Consider the following 13670-nt stretch of genomic DNA (forward strand, 5'->3'; position numbering starts at 1 on the left):
TGCAAGTGCGTACTGTGATTATACTTATTTCAATAAGTGTCTGCCTTACACAGTAAATATTTTACGTTATCGAGCTGTGTGTACGTGTGTGCTAGCGTGAAACGAACAATGCTAAACAACATAATGTGAGTGTGTTATCATTATGCTAACCAGGCCTGTGTATTTCTTCCTAGGCTCAAGTGTGTGGTTGTGAGATCATCTCGAAATCCTTTTAACATTTCAGGTAGGATGTATTATGAAATAGTGTTACTAATGTAATACATTGCTAAAACCAAGTATAGAGTGTATTTGTTATAATTCATTGGTATTAGATTTAAAAGGTGATCGAATAGCTCCTGATTTGTAATGTCATTAATTCATTTCTTTTGAAGCAATGTTTTTAAAAAATGTACAAGTGAATAGGTTGGTTTACTTTTAAGTTTAAATTTCCCACGTATCTCGTTAAAGTTTTGACCAATGAGCTAACTTGTTAAGTTGTGGCCAATGGGAGAGTGGACTGGTTGCCGGGAAAGAAAAGGGAGGGAAAAGTTGAAAGAAGGGAGAGGAGAGACGTTAGTGGGGTTGGTGAAGGAAAAACGACCAAAGGAAACGATAAAGAGAGAACAAAACCATACCTACAGAGTTTTTTTAAGGGAAATCCTGATTTTATTTCTATAAGAGAGTGTTTATTATTTAGTTAAGAAAGACCAAGTGGAGACTGAAGCTGCCGTCGCATTGTGGAGACATTCGACATCCTAGAGGTTAGCCTAGCATCGTGCAAGACTTGGAGAGAATTGCTTGTGACGATCAGTTCGGGTTTCCAACAGATGTCTGTTGCTGCTACCGAGTACTGGCTGCATTGATAGCTGTGTTCGCGGTGGATCTTGTGAGGACACCTGCACGGAACTACTATATTTTGCTGAGGCATTATCTACAAGTAGTGAGTAACTACAAATGTGGGGTGGACTTCGGGACTTTATGTATGTCGTCATTTTTTTTATGAGCTCCAACGCGCGCCCAGGGTTTAAGCAAGCTTGCAAATAATTTGGACATGGGGTTGTGGAAAAATCATTGGGGTTTATAATTTGTATTTCTTTTGATGTGATACATTGAACATTTGATTAATATAGATCTTGAACCTTATGTCTGTTGTATTGGTGGAGTCATTTACTGTTTAAGTTTCATTTAATGCATGGGAAAGCATATCCTTACAACAATAACCAAGTCTATAATCATTCTATCTGAAGTTAATACCCTATTTGTCATTCACCCTAGCAAGTTTACAATAGGGATTCTTATTGGAGATGTCCTTCTCACTTAATATCCCATGCTGTTCAGATATTCTAAATAAGGTAATATGTGAGAGTCAAATTCGAGCCTGGTGAGAGGGTTACACTAATAATTGGTTTTATTTTATGTGTTTCCACAGTCATTCTTTTGCTATTTCTCTAAATGTTTTTATCTCAACTGTGGGGTCAACAGTTGATCACTTGAACCCTTTATTAATACTTTGTTAAATACAAAGAACAACAACAGAAATAGCAGATCTATAAGCACACAACTTTGATGCTTTGCTTGTTAATAACTAACTTGCTTATCTTTTAACATTTTCATTTTTACTATAATTAGTGTACAATGAATGTTTTTGATATTTGTGTAATTATTATTGTAATGGATATTTTTTGTCCATGTAGGAACAACGTGATGTAAATATGAGACGGGCCCTCGTCCTTCGTGCACTTCCTGTGTACCTGCGTGAAGATGCCTCCAAGTTTTTCAGGACCTGTAATGTAAGTGTACTGGCCTCACTATCAATCCCTTTGCTTAGCTATTCAGTCAGCTTAAACATGACATCACTCAAAGAACTCTAGGAGAACCAGAGGGGCATTCCAGAAAGCAGGTTATGTGAAAACCATCAGTATAGCCAATTGTATTTTTTCCAACAACGTAATTTCAAAGTCTGTGTTTCTAGTTTGTCGCCGCATTGAGTATGAGATAAAATGTTTTTATATTTCATTTTCAGCCGATTTTAAATAAAACAAAATTGCCTAAAATAAAACATTGAACAACATTCAACCACTTCCTTAAAGGCTAATATAAAATAAAGTGAAGTTAAATTCAAAATGAAAAGACTACTGCATCTGAAACTCTGTCAGTGATTTATATAACAGCCGCAGCCAGAAAATGTCTGCTTCCTGTTTTCTCCCGTTGCCATGGTGAATAACCGTATCGGAGCTCCATTGATGATGGCTTTTTACTAGTCGTCAGGCACAAGCTCAACTCCGAGTTAACGTACTCTGAGTCAACTTACCTAACTCAGATCAGCTGTTCTGTAACTGAAAACTCAGTTTCACTTCACGGGGTAAGTCAACTCTGGGTTCAGGGTTAGGCTCAGTTTGTTGAACCTCCTTTCTGGAATAGCCCCCAGAACCTGTTTATGAAGTTTCCTTGAGTTGTTATTCTGCAAACTGACATGTAGAAATTACATAAATGAAAAGGTAAGTATAAAGAATTCCACTAAACAAAAAGTATGCTTACAGGTAGGTGTGAAACTAACATAAAATAATAAGCATGTGTAAAGAAAATAGTTTAAACATGTAGCTTAGTTGCAGTCTAAATGCAAAGTGACTGTAATGTCTAGACATCATTAGCATGATTTGTATCCTTGAGGGGCTGAACTCATTTTTGTATTATTTGTGTTTTATAGTCAGCAGATGGTCCAGACCTCACTGACATTCCGGTGGCTCTCCTGACAGTTGTCACTGATGATACTACTGATGCGGCCCTCTTCAGCCCTGAGAGCATCTGTATTGTCGTGGAAGATGAAATACTTGTGAGTGGTCCCACAAACCTGGCTGACTCATTTCTCCTGCTCTTTGGGTATGTCTATGCACTAGACCTACAGTACCCAAAGAATCTTGAGCTTACATTCACATTTATCCAAAAAGTTGTGATGTGTCTTGAGGACAACAAACCACTGAAAGGCCGTCTACTGACACTGAAGAATGATTTGTTCAATGAGTGAATCACTCAGAATGGACTATTTGTTGAGCTGAGTATTGAGGATGTTTTTAGTTTTTTTCCCCTCTTTACAAATGTAATAATTTGCCTCTTCTACCTCATGTTTAATATGTTACACTGTTTGCCTCTTCTACCTCAGATTTAATACATTGATTGTTAATAGATAAATATCACAACATTGACGTATTGCCAAGCCCAAGTTTTTGTACTGTACTTGTGGGAAACGACTGTTGAATTCATGCACTATACATGTTTAATGTTGTGTGACCTAATGCTTACCTTGATGTTGCCAGTTGAAGTACGGCACAGTAGAAACCAGTACTTTTATTTGAATGTTTTATTTAAAAAAAGTGAGTTGCAGCCTTCAAGGTACAGTAAGTGCCAAAACGTTTTAAATGGCTCCACATTCTAATAGTTGTCATTGCTGTTGAGGATGGATTATAATTAGAATCTTATTGAATTTTATCATGAAGCCTTTGTGAGTTTTTATCATAATGTTTACTGAATAGTGTGATATGGAGACCCAAAATACTGAATCTACCCTCTGTAGCAATGACCACTATCAGAATATGGAACTATTAACACTTAATGTACTTTAAAACACATTTTGTTTTTATGGAGTAATTTCCTTTTCCTTTTTTGTTTTAATTTATGACAAGCACTTTGTTTTGACTGAGCTCCTTTTGATTCGTGCCTTTTTAAAAGCACATTGTGTTGAATAAAAAAAAAGTTAAATTGTCACTGTGGTGTCACTTTCATGTTTTCTAACATTATTCGCTGATTATAATTGTGTAATGGACCGACATCAGTATTTCAGTTTAGAATTAATTTTGTTTGCATGTCCCACATTATGAGTTGAAGAATATTGAAAATTTTGAGTGTATTTCACACATTATGAGTTGAAGAATATTTAATATTTTGAGTGTATTTCCCACATTTATGAGTTGAATAATATTTAATATTTTGAGTGTATTTCCCACATTATATGAGTTGAAAAATATTGAAAATTTTGAGTGTATTTCCCACATTATATGAGTTGAAAAATATTGAAAATTTTGAGTGAATTACTCCCTAATTATAAGTTGAGGAATATCAATATTTATAAGATAACATTGAGATAATTTAAGGCAACTGTAAATATAATTTTTATTTTATGTAAACTTAAAACATTTAAAAACATCACTAAAATATTTTTGTGTAATCTGTTACAAAATAATTTTTTAGTTATGTGAACTTATTAGGGTTTACAGTGAGTGCTGAACGAAAACCAATGATTTTGGATCCTGTTTTCATGCGAAATGGCTAAAAGAAATGTTTCACGTTTGTTACACTCAAACAGTGTCTCCTGTCATATGCTGAACTGGTCGCATTGTGGATTTTGCCTAAAACATGATTTTGGACAATGTTCATGGAACTCAGCTTAAAACGTACTTGCAGACTTGAAAATCCTTGCCTTTTGTAGGGCGCGCCTGTACTTCCAGTGCTGAACGAAAACCAATGATTTTGGATCCTGTTTTCATGCGAAATGGCTAAAAGAAATGTTTCACGTTTGTTACACTCAAACAGTGTCTCCTGTCATATGCTGAACTGGTCACATTGTGGATTTTGCCTAAAACATGATTTTGGACAATGTTCATGGAACTCAGTTTAAAACGTACTTGCAGACTTGAAAATCCTTGCCTATTGTAGGGCGCGCCTGTACTTCCAGTGCTGAACGAAAACCAATGATTTTGGATCCTGTTTTCATGCGAAATGGCTAAAAGAAATGTTTCAAGTTTGTTACACTCAAACAGTGTCTCCTGTCATATGCTGAACTGGTCGCATTGTGGATTTAGCCAAAAAACATGATTTTGGACAATGTTCATGGAACTCAGCTTAAAACGTACTTGCAGACTTGAAAATCCTTGCCTTTTGTAGGGCGCGCCTGTACTTCCAGTGCTGAACGAAAAGCAATGATTTTGGATCCTGTTTTCATGCGAAATGGCTAAAATAAATGTTTCAAGTTTGTTACACTCAAACAGCGTCTCCTGTCATATGCTGAACTGGTCGCATTGTGGATTTAGCCTAAAACATACTTTTGGACAATGTTCATGGAACTCAGCTTAAAACGTACTTGCAGACTTGAAAATCCTTGCCTATTGTAGGACGCGCCTGTACTTCTAGTGCTGAACGAAAACCAATGATTGTGGATCCTGTTTTCATGCGAAATGGCTAAAAGAAATGTTTCACGTTTGTTACACTCAAACAGTGTCTCCTGTCATATGCTGAACTGGTCGCATTGTGGATTTTGCCTAAAACATGATTTTGGACAATGTTCATGGAACTCAGCTTAAAACGTACTTGCAGACTTGAAAATCCTTGCCTATTGTAGGGCGCGCCTGTACTTCCAGTGCTGAACGAAAACCAATGATTTTGGATCCTGTTTTCATGCGAAATGGCTAAAAGAAATGTTTCACGTTTGTTACACTCAAACAGTGTCTCCTGTCATATGCTGAACTGGTCGCATTGTGGATTTTGCCTAAAACATGATTTTGGACAATGTTCATGGAACTCAGCTTAAAACGTACTTGCAGACTTGAAAATCCTTGCCTTTTGTAGGGCGCGCCTGTACTTCCAGTGCTGAACGAAAACCAATGATTTTGGATCCTGTTTTCATGCGAAATGGCTAAAAGAAATGTTTCACGTTTGTTACACTCAAACAGTGTCTCCTGTCATATGCTGAACTGGTCACATTGTGGATTTTGCCTAAAACATGATTTTGGACAATGTTCATGGAACTCAGTTTAAAACGTACTTGCAGACTTGAAAATCCTTGCCTATTGTAGGGCGCGCCTGTACTTCCAGTGCTGAACGAAAACCAATGATTTTGGATCCTGTTTTCATGCGAAATGGCTAAAAGAAATGTTTCAAGTTTGTTACACTCAAACAGTGTCTCCTGTCATATGCTGAACTGGTCGCATTGTGGATTTAGCCAAAAAACATGATTTTGGACAATGTTCATGGAACTCAGCTTAAAACGTACTTGCAGACTTAAAATCCTTGCCTTTTGTAGGGCGCGCCTGTACTTCCAGTGCTGAACGAAAAGCAATGATTTTGGATCCTGTTTTCATGCGAAATGGCTAAAATAAATGTTTCAAGTTTGTTACACTCAAACAGTGTCTCCTGTCATATGCTGAACTGGTCGCATTGTGGATTTAGCCTAAAACATGATTTTGGACAATGTTCATGGAACTCAGTTTAAAACGTACTTGCAGACTTGAAAATCCTTGCCTATTGTAGGGCGCGCCTGTACTTCTAAGTGCTGAACGAAAACCAATGATTGTGGATACTGTTTTCATGCGAAATGGCTAAAAGAAATGTTTCACGTTTGTTACACTCAAACAGTGTCTCCTGTCATATGCTGAACTGGTCGCATTGTGGATTTTGCCTAAAACATGATTTTGGACAATGTTCATGGAACTCAGCTTAAAACGTACTTGCAGACTTGAAAATCCTTGCCTTTTGTAGGGCGCGCCTGTACTTCCAGTGCTGAACGAAAACCAATGATTTTGGATCCTGTTTTCATGCGAAATGGCTAAAAGAAATGTTTCACGTTTGTTACACTCAAACAGTGTCTCCTGTCATATGCTGAACTGGTCGCATTGTGGATTTTGCCTAAAACATGATTTTGGACAATGTTCATGGAACTCAGTTTAAAACGTAGTTGCAGACTTGAAAATCCTTGCCTATTGTAGGGCGCGCCTGTACTTCCAGTGCTGAACGAAAACCAATGATTTTGGATCCTGTTTTCATGCGAAATGGCTAAAAGAAATGTTTCAAGTTTGTTACACTCAAACAGTGTCTCCTGTCATATGCTGAACTGGTCGCATTGTGGATTTAGCCAAAAAACATGATTTTGGACAATGTTCATGGAACTCAGCTTAAAACGTACTTGCAGACTTGAAAATCCTTGCCTTTTGTAGGGCGCGCCTGTACTTCCAGTGCTGAACGAAAAGCAATGATTTTGGATCCTGTTTTCATGCGAAATGGCTAAAATAAATGTTTCAAGTTTGTTACACTCAAACAGTGTCTCCTGTCATATGCTGAACTGGTCGCATTGTGGATTTAGCCTAAAACATGATTTTGGACAATGTTCATGGAACTCAGTTTAAAACGTACTTGCAGACTTGAAAATCCTTGCCTATTGTAGGGCGCGCCTGTACTTCTAAGTGCTGAACGAAAACCAATGATTGTGGATACTGTTTTCATGCGAAATGGCTAAAAGAAATGTTTCACGTTTGTTACACTCAAACAGTGTCTCCTGTCATATGCTGAACTGGTCGCATTGTGGATTTTGCCTAAAACATGATTTTGGACAATGTTCATGGAACTCAGCTTAAAACGTACTTGCAGACTTGAAAATCCTTGCCTTTTGTAGGGCGCGCCTGTACTTCCAGTGCTGAACGAAAACCAATGATTTTGGATCCTGTTTTCATGCGAAATGGCTAAAAGAAATGTTTCAAGTTTGTTACACTCAAACAGTGTCTCCTGTCATATGCTGAACTGGTCGCATTGTGGATTTAGCCAAAAAACATGATTTTGGACAATGTTCATGGAACTCAGCTTAAAACGTACTTGCAGACTTGAAAATCCTTGCCTTTTGTAGGGCGCGCCTGTACTTCCAGTGCTGAACGAAAAGCAATGATTTTGGATCCTGTTTTCATGCGAAATGGCTAAAAGAAATGTTTCACGTTTGTTACACTCAAACAGTGTCTCCTGTCATATGCTGAACTGGTCGCATTGTGGATTTTGCCTAAAACATGATTTTGGACAATGTTCATGGAACTCAGTTTAAAACGTAGTTGCAGACTTGAAAATCCTTGCCTATTGTAGGGCGCGCCTGTACTTCCAGTGCTAAACGAAAACCAATGATTTTGGATCCTGTTTTCATGCGAAATGGCTAAAAGAAATGTTTCAAGTTTGTTACACTCAAACAGTGTCTCCTGTCATATGCTGAACTGGTCGCATTGTGGATTTAGCCAAAAAACATGATTTTGGACAATGTTCATGGAACTCAGCTTAAAACGTATTTGCAGACTTGAAAATCCTTGCCTATTGTAGGGCGCGCCTGTACTTCTAGTGCTGAACGAAAACCAATGATTGTGGATCCTGTTTTCATGCGAAATGGCTAAAAGAAATGTTTCAAGTTTGTTACACTCAAACAGTGTCTCCTGTCATATGCTGAACTGGTCGCATTGTGGATTTAGCCAAAAAACATGATTTTGGACAATGTTCATGGAACTCAGCTTAAAACGTACTTGCAGACTTGAAAATCCTTGCCTTTTGTAGGGCGCGCCTGTACTTCCAGTGCTGAACGAAAAGCAATGATTTTGGATCCTGTTTTCATGCGAAATGGCTAAAATAAATGTTTCAAGTTTGTTACACTCAAACAGTGTCTCCTGTCATATGCTGAACTGGTCGCATTGTGGATTTAGCCTAAAACATGATTTTGGACAATGTTCATGGAACTCAGTTTAAAACGTACTTGCAGACTTGAAAATCCTTGCCTATTGTAGGGCGCGCCTGTACTTCTAAGTGCTGAACGAAAACCAATGATTGTGGATACTGTTTTCATGCGAAATGGCTAAAAGAAATGTTTCAAGTTTGTTACACTCAAACAGTGTCTCCTGTCATATGCTGAACTGGTCGCATTGTGGATTTAGCCAAAAAACATGATTTTGGACAATGTTCATGGAACTCAGCTTAAAACGTACTTGCAGACTTGAAAATCCTTGCCTATTGTAGGGCGCGCCTGTACTTCTAGTGCTGAACGAAAACCAATGATTTTGGATCCTGTTTTCATGCGAAATGGCTAAAAGAAATGTTTCACGTTTGTTACACTCAAACAGTGTCTCCTGTCATATGCTGAACTGGTCGCATTGTGGATTTTGCCTAAAACATGATTTTGGACAATGTTCATGGAACTCAGCTTAAAACGTACTTGCAGACTTGAAAATCCTTGCCTTTTGTAGGGCGCGCCTGTACTTCCAGTGCTGAACGAAAACCAATGATTTTGGATCCTGTTTTCATGCGAAATGGCTAAAAGAAATGTTTCACGTTTGTTACACTCAAACAGTGTCTCCTGTCATATGCTGAACTGGTCGCATTGTGGATTTTGCCTAAAACATGATTTTGGACAATGTTCATGGAACTCAGCTTAAAACGTACTTGCAGACTTGAAAATCCTTGCCTTTTGTAGGGCGCGCCTGTACTTCCAGTGCTGAACGAAAACCAATGATTTTGGATCCTGTTTTCATGCGAAATGGCTAAAATAAATGTTTCAAGTTTGTTACACTCAAACAGTGTCTCCTGTCATATGCTGAACTGGTCGCATTGTGGATTTAGCCAAAAAACATACTTTTGGACAATGTTCATGGAACTCAGCTTAAAACGTACTTGCAGACTTGAAAATCCTTGCCTATTGTAGGGCGCGCCTGTACTTCTAAGTGCTGAACGAAAACCAATGATTGTGGATCCTGTTTTCATGCGAAATGGCTAAAAGAAATGTTTCACGTTTTTTACACTCAAACAGTGTCTCCTGTCATATGCTGAACTGGTCGCATTGTGGATTTAGCCAAAAAACATGATTTTGGACAATGTTCATGGAACTCAGCTTAAAACGTACTTGCAGACTTGAAAATCCTTGCCTATTGTAGGGCGCGCCTGTACTTCCAGTGCTGAACGAAAACCAATGATTTTGGATCCTGTTTTCATGCGAAATGGCTAAAAGAAATGTTTCAAGTTTGTTACACTCAAACAGTGTCTCCTGTCATATGCTGAACTGGTCGCATTGTGGATTTAGCCAAAAAACATGATTTTGGACAATGTTCATGGAACTCAGCTTAAAACGTACTTGCAGACTTGAAAATCCTTGCCTTTTGTAGGGCGCGCCTGTACTTCCAGTGCTGAACGAAAAGCAATGATTTTGGATCCTGTTTTCATGCGAAATGGCTAAAATAAATGTTTCAAGTTTGTTACACTCAAACAGTGTCTCCTGTCATATGCTGAACTGGTCGCATTGTGGATTTAGCCTAAAACATACTTTTGGACAATGTTCATGGAACTCAGCTTAAAACGTACTTGCAGACTTGAAAATCCTTGCCTATTGTAGGACGCGCCTGTACTTCTAGTGCTGAACGAAAACCAATGATTGTGGATCCTGTTTTCATGCGAAATGGCTAAAAGAAATGTTTCACGTTTGTTACACTCAAACAGTGTCTCCTGTCATATGCTGAACTGGTCGCATTGTGGATTTTGCCTAAAACATGATTTTGGACAATGTTCATGGAACTCAGCTTAAAACGTACTTGCAGACTTGAAAATCCTTGCCTATTGTAGGGCGCGCCTGTACTTCCAGTGCTGAACGAAAACCAATGATTTTGGATCCTGTTTTCATGCGAAATGGCTAAAAGAAATGTTTCACGTTTGTTACACTCAAACAGTGTCTCCTGTCATATGCTGAACTGGTCGCATTGTGGATTTTGCCTAAAACATGATTTTGGACAATGTTCATGGAACTCAGCTTAAAACGTACTTGCAGACTTGAAAATCCTTGCCTTTTGTAGGGCGCGCCTGTACTTCCAGTGCTGAACGAAAACCAATGATTTTGGATCCTGTTTTCATGCGAAATGGCTAAAAGAAATGTTTCACGTTTGTTACACTCAAACAGTGTCTCCTGTCATATGCTGAACTGGTCACATTGTGGATTTTGCCTAAAACATGATTTTGGACAATGTTCATGGAACTCAGTTTAAAACGTACTTGCAGACTTGAAAATCCTTGCCTATTGTAGGGCGCGCCTGTACTTCCAGTGCTGAACGAAAAGCAATGATTTTGGATCCTGTTTTCATGCGAAATGGCTAAAATAAATGTTTCAAGTTTGTTACACTCAAACAGTGTCTCCTGTCATATGCTGAACTGGTCGCATTGTGGATTTAGCCTAAAACATGATTTTGGACAATGTTCATGGAACTCAGTTTAAAACGTACTTGCAGACTTGAAAATCCTTGCCTATTGTAGGGCGCGCCTGTACTTCTAAGTGCTCAACGAAAACCAATGATTGTGGATACTGTTTTCATGCGAAATGGCTAAAAGAAATGTTTCACGTTTGTTACACTCAAACAGTGTCTCCTGTCATATGCTGAACTGGTCGCATTGTGGATTTTGCCTAAAACATGATTTTGGACAATGTTCATGGAACTCAGCTTAAAACGTACTTGCAGACTTGAAAATCCTTGCCTTTTGTAGGGCGCGCCTGTACTTCCAGTGCTGAACGAAAACCAATGATTTTGGATCCTGTTTTCATGCGAAATGGCTAAAAGAAATGTTTCACGTTTGTTACACTCAAACAGTGTCTCCTGTCATATGCTGAACTGGTCGCATTGTGGATTTTGCCTAAAACATGATTTTGGACAATGTTCATGGAACTCAGTTTAAAACGTAGTTGCAGACTTGAAAATCCTTGCCTATTGTAGGGCGCGCCTGTACTTCCAGTGCTGAACGAAAACCAATGATTTTGGATCCTGTTTTCATGCGAAATGGCTAAAAGAAATGTTTCAAGTTTGTTACACTCAAACAGTGTCTCCTGTCATATGCTGAACTGGTCGCATTGTGGATTTAGCCAAAAAACATGATTTTGGACAATGTTCATGGAACTCAGCTTAAAACGTACTTGCAGACTTGAAAATCCTTGCCTTTTGTAGGGCGCGCCTGTACTTCCAGTGCTGAACGAAAAGCAATGATTTTGGATCCTGTTTTCATGCGAAATGGCTAAAATAAATGTTTCAAGTTTGTTACACTCAAACAGTGTCTCCTGTCATATGCTGAACTGGTCGCATTGTGGATTTAGCCTAAAACATGATTTTGGACAATGTTCATGGAACTCAGTTTAAAACGTACTTGCAGACTTGAAAATCCTTGCCTATTGTAGGGCGCGCCTGTACTTCTAAGTGCTGAACGAAAACCAATGATTGTGGATACTGTTTTCATGCGAAATGGCTAAAAGAAATGTTTCACGTTTGTTACACTCAAACAGTGTCTCCTGTCATATGCTGAACTGGTCGCATTGTGGATTTTGCCTAAAACATGATTTTGGACAATGTTCATGGAACTCAGCTTAAAACGTACTTGCAGACTTGAAAATCCTTGCCTTTTGTAGGGCGCGCCTGTACTTCCAGTGCTGAACGAAAACCAATGATTTTGGATCCTGTTTTCATGCGAAATGGCTAAAAGAAATGTTTCAAGTTTGTTACACTCAAACAGTGTCTCCTGTCATATGCTGAACTGGTCGCATTGTGGATTTAGCCAAAAAACATGATTTTGGACAATGTTCATGGAACTCAGCTTAAAACGTACTTGCAGACTTGAAAATCCTTGCCTTTTGTAGGGCGCGCCTGTACTTCCAGTGCTGAACGAAAAGCAATGATTTTGGATCCTGTTTTCATGCGAAATGGCTAAAAGAAATGTTTCACGTTTGTTACACTCAAACAGTGTCTCCTGTCATATGCTGAACTGGTCGCATTGTGGATTTTGCCTAAAACATGATTTTGGACAATGTTCATGGAACTCAGTTTAAAACGTAGTTGCAGACTTGAAAATCCTTGCCTATTGTAGGGCGCGCCTGTACTTCCAGTGCTAAACGAAAACCAATGATTTTGGATCCTGTTTTCATGCGAAATGGCTAAAAGAAATGTTTCAAGTTTGTTACACTCAAACAGTGTCTCCTGTCATATGCTGAACTGGTCGCATTGTGGATTTAGCCAAAAAACATGATTTTGGACAATGTTCATGGAACTCAGCTTAAAACGTACTTGCAGACTTGAAAATCCTTGCCTATTGTAGGGCGCGCCTGTACTTCTAGTGCTGAACGAAAACCAATGATTGTGGATCCTGTTTTCATGCGAAATGGCTAAAAGAAATGTTTCAAGTTTGTTACACTCAAACAGTGTCTCCTGTCATATGCTGAACTGGTCGCATTGTGGATTTAGCCAAAAAACATGATTTTGGACAATGTTCATGGAACTCAGCTTAAAACGTACTTGCAGACTTGAAAATCCTTGCCTTTTGTAGGGCGCGCCTGTACTTCCAGTGCTGAACGAAAAGCAATGATTTTGGATCCTGTTTTCATGCGAAATGGCTAAAATAAATGTTTCAAGTTTGTTACACTCAAACAGTGTCTCCTGTCATATGCTGAACTGGTCGCATTGTGGATTTAGCCTAAAACATGATTTTGGACAATGTTCATGGAACTCAGTTTAAAACGTACTTGCAGACTTGAAAATCCTTGCCTATTGTAGGGCGCGCCTGTACTTCTAAGTGCTGAACGAAAACCAATGATTGTGGATACTGTTTTCATGCGAAATGGCTAAAAGAAATGTTTCAAGTTTGTTACACTCAAACAGTGTCTCCTGTCATATGCTGAACTGGTCGCATTGTGGATTTAGCCAAAAAACATGATTTTGGACAATGTTCATGGAACTCAGCTTAAAACGTACTTGCAGACTTGAAAATCCTTGCCTATTGTAGGGCGCGCCTGTACTTCTAGTGCTGAACGAAAACCAATGATTTTGGATCCTGTTTTCATGCGAAATGGCTAAAAGAAATGTTTCACGTTTGTTACACTCAAACAGTGT

At 38.6% G+C, this 13670-nt stretch overlaps 1 long non-coding RNA gene across 2 annotated transcripts; it reads left to right on the forward strand.

The window, feature by feature from the left end:
* The first annotated feature begins 229 nt into the window (after nucleotides 1-229).
* On the forward strand, nucleotides 230-3741 carry LOC311125349. 2 transcript variants are annotated; one of them, XR_014612869.1, is made up of 3 exons: nucleotides 230-919; nucleotides 1674-1769; nucleotides 2687-3741. It is a non-coding gene; the product is annotated as an uncharacterized lncRNA (long non-coding RNA). The 2 variants fall into 2 exon arrangements; XR_014612870.1 differs by lacking the exon at nucleotides 230-919 and having other exon boundaries at nucleotides 1541-1769.
* The last annotated feature ends 9929 nt before the right edge of the window (nucleotides 3742-13670 follow it).

The sequence above is a fragment of the Coregonus lavaretus genome, assembly GCF_964263955.1.
Source record: "Coregonus lavaretus genome assembly, contig: HAP1_SCAFFOLD_414, whole genome shotgun sequence".
In the NCBI taxonomy this organism is placed as follows: Eukaryota; Metazoa; Chordata; class Actinopteri; order Salmoniformes; family Salmonidae; genus Coregonus; species Coregonus lavaretus.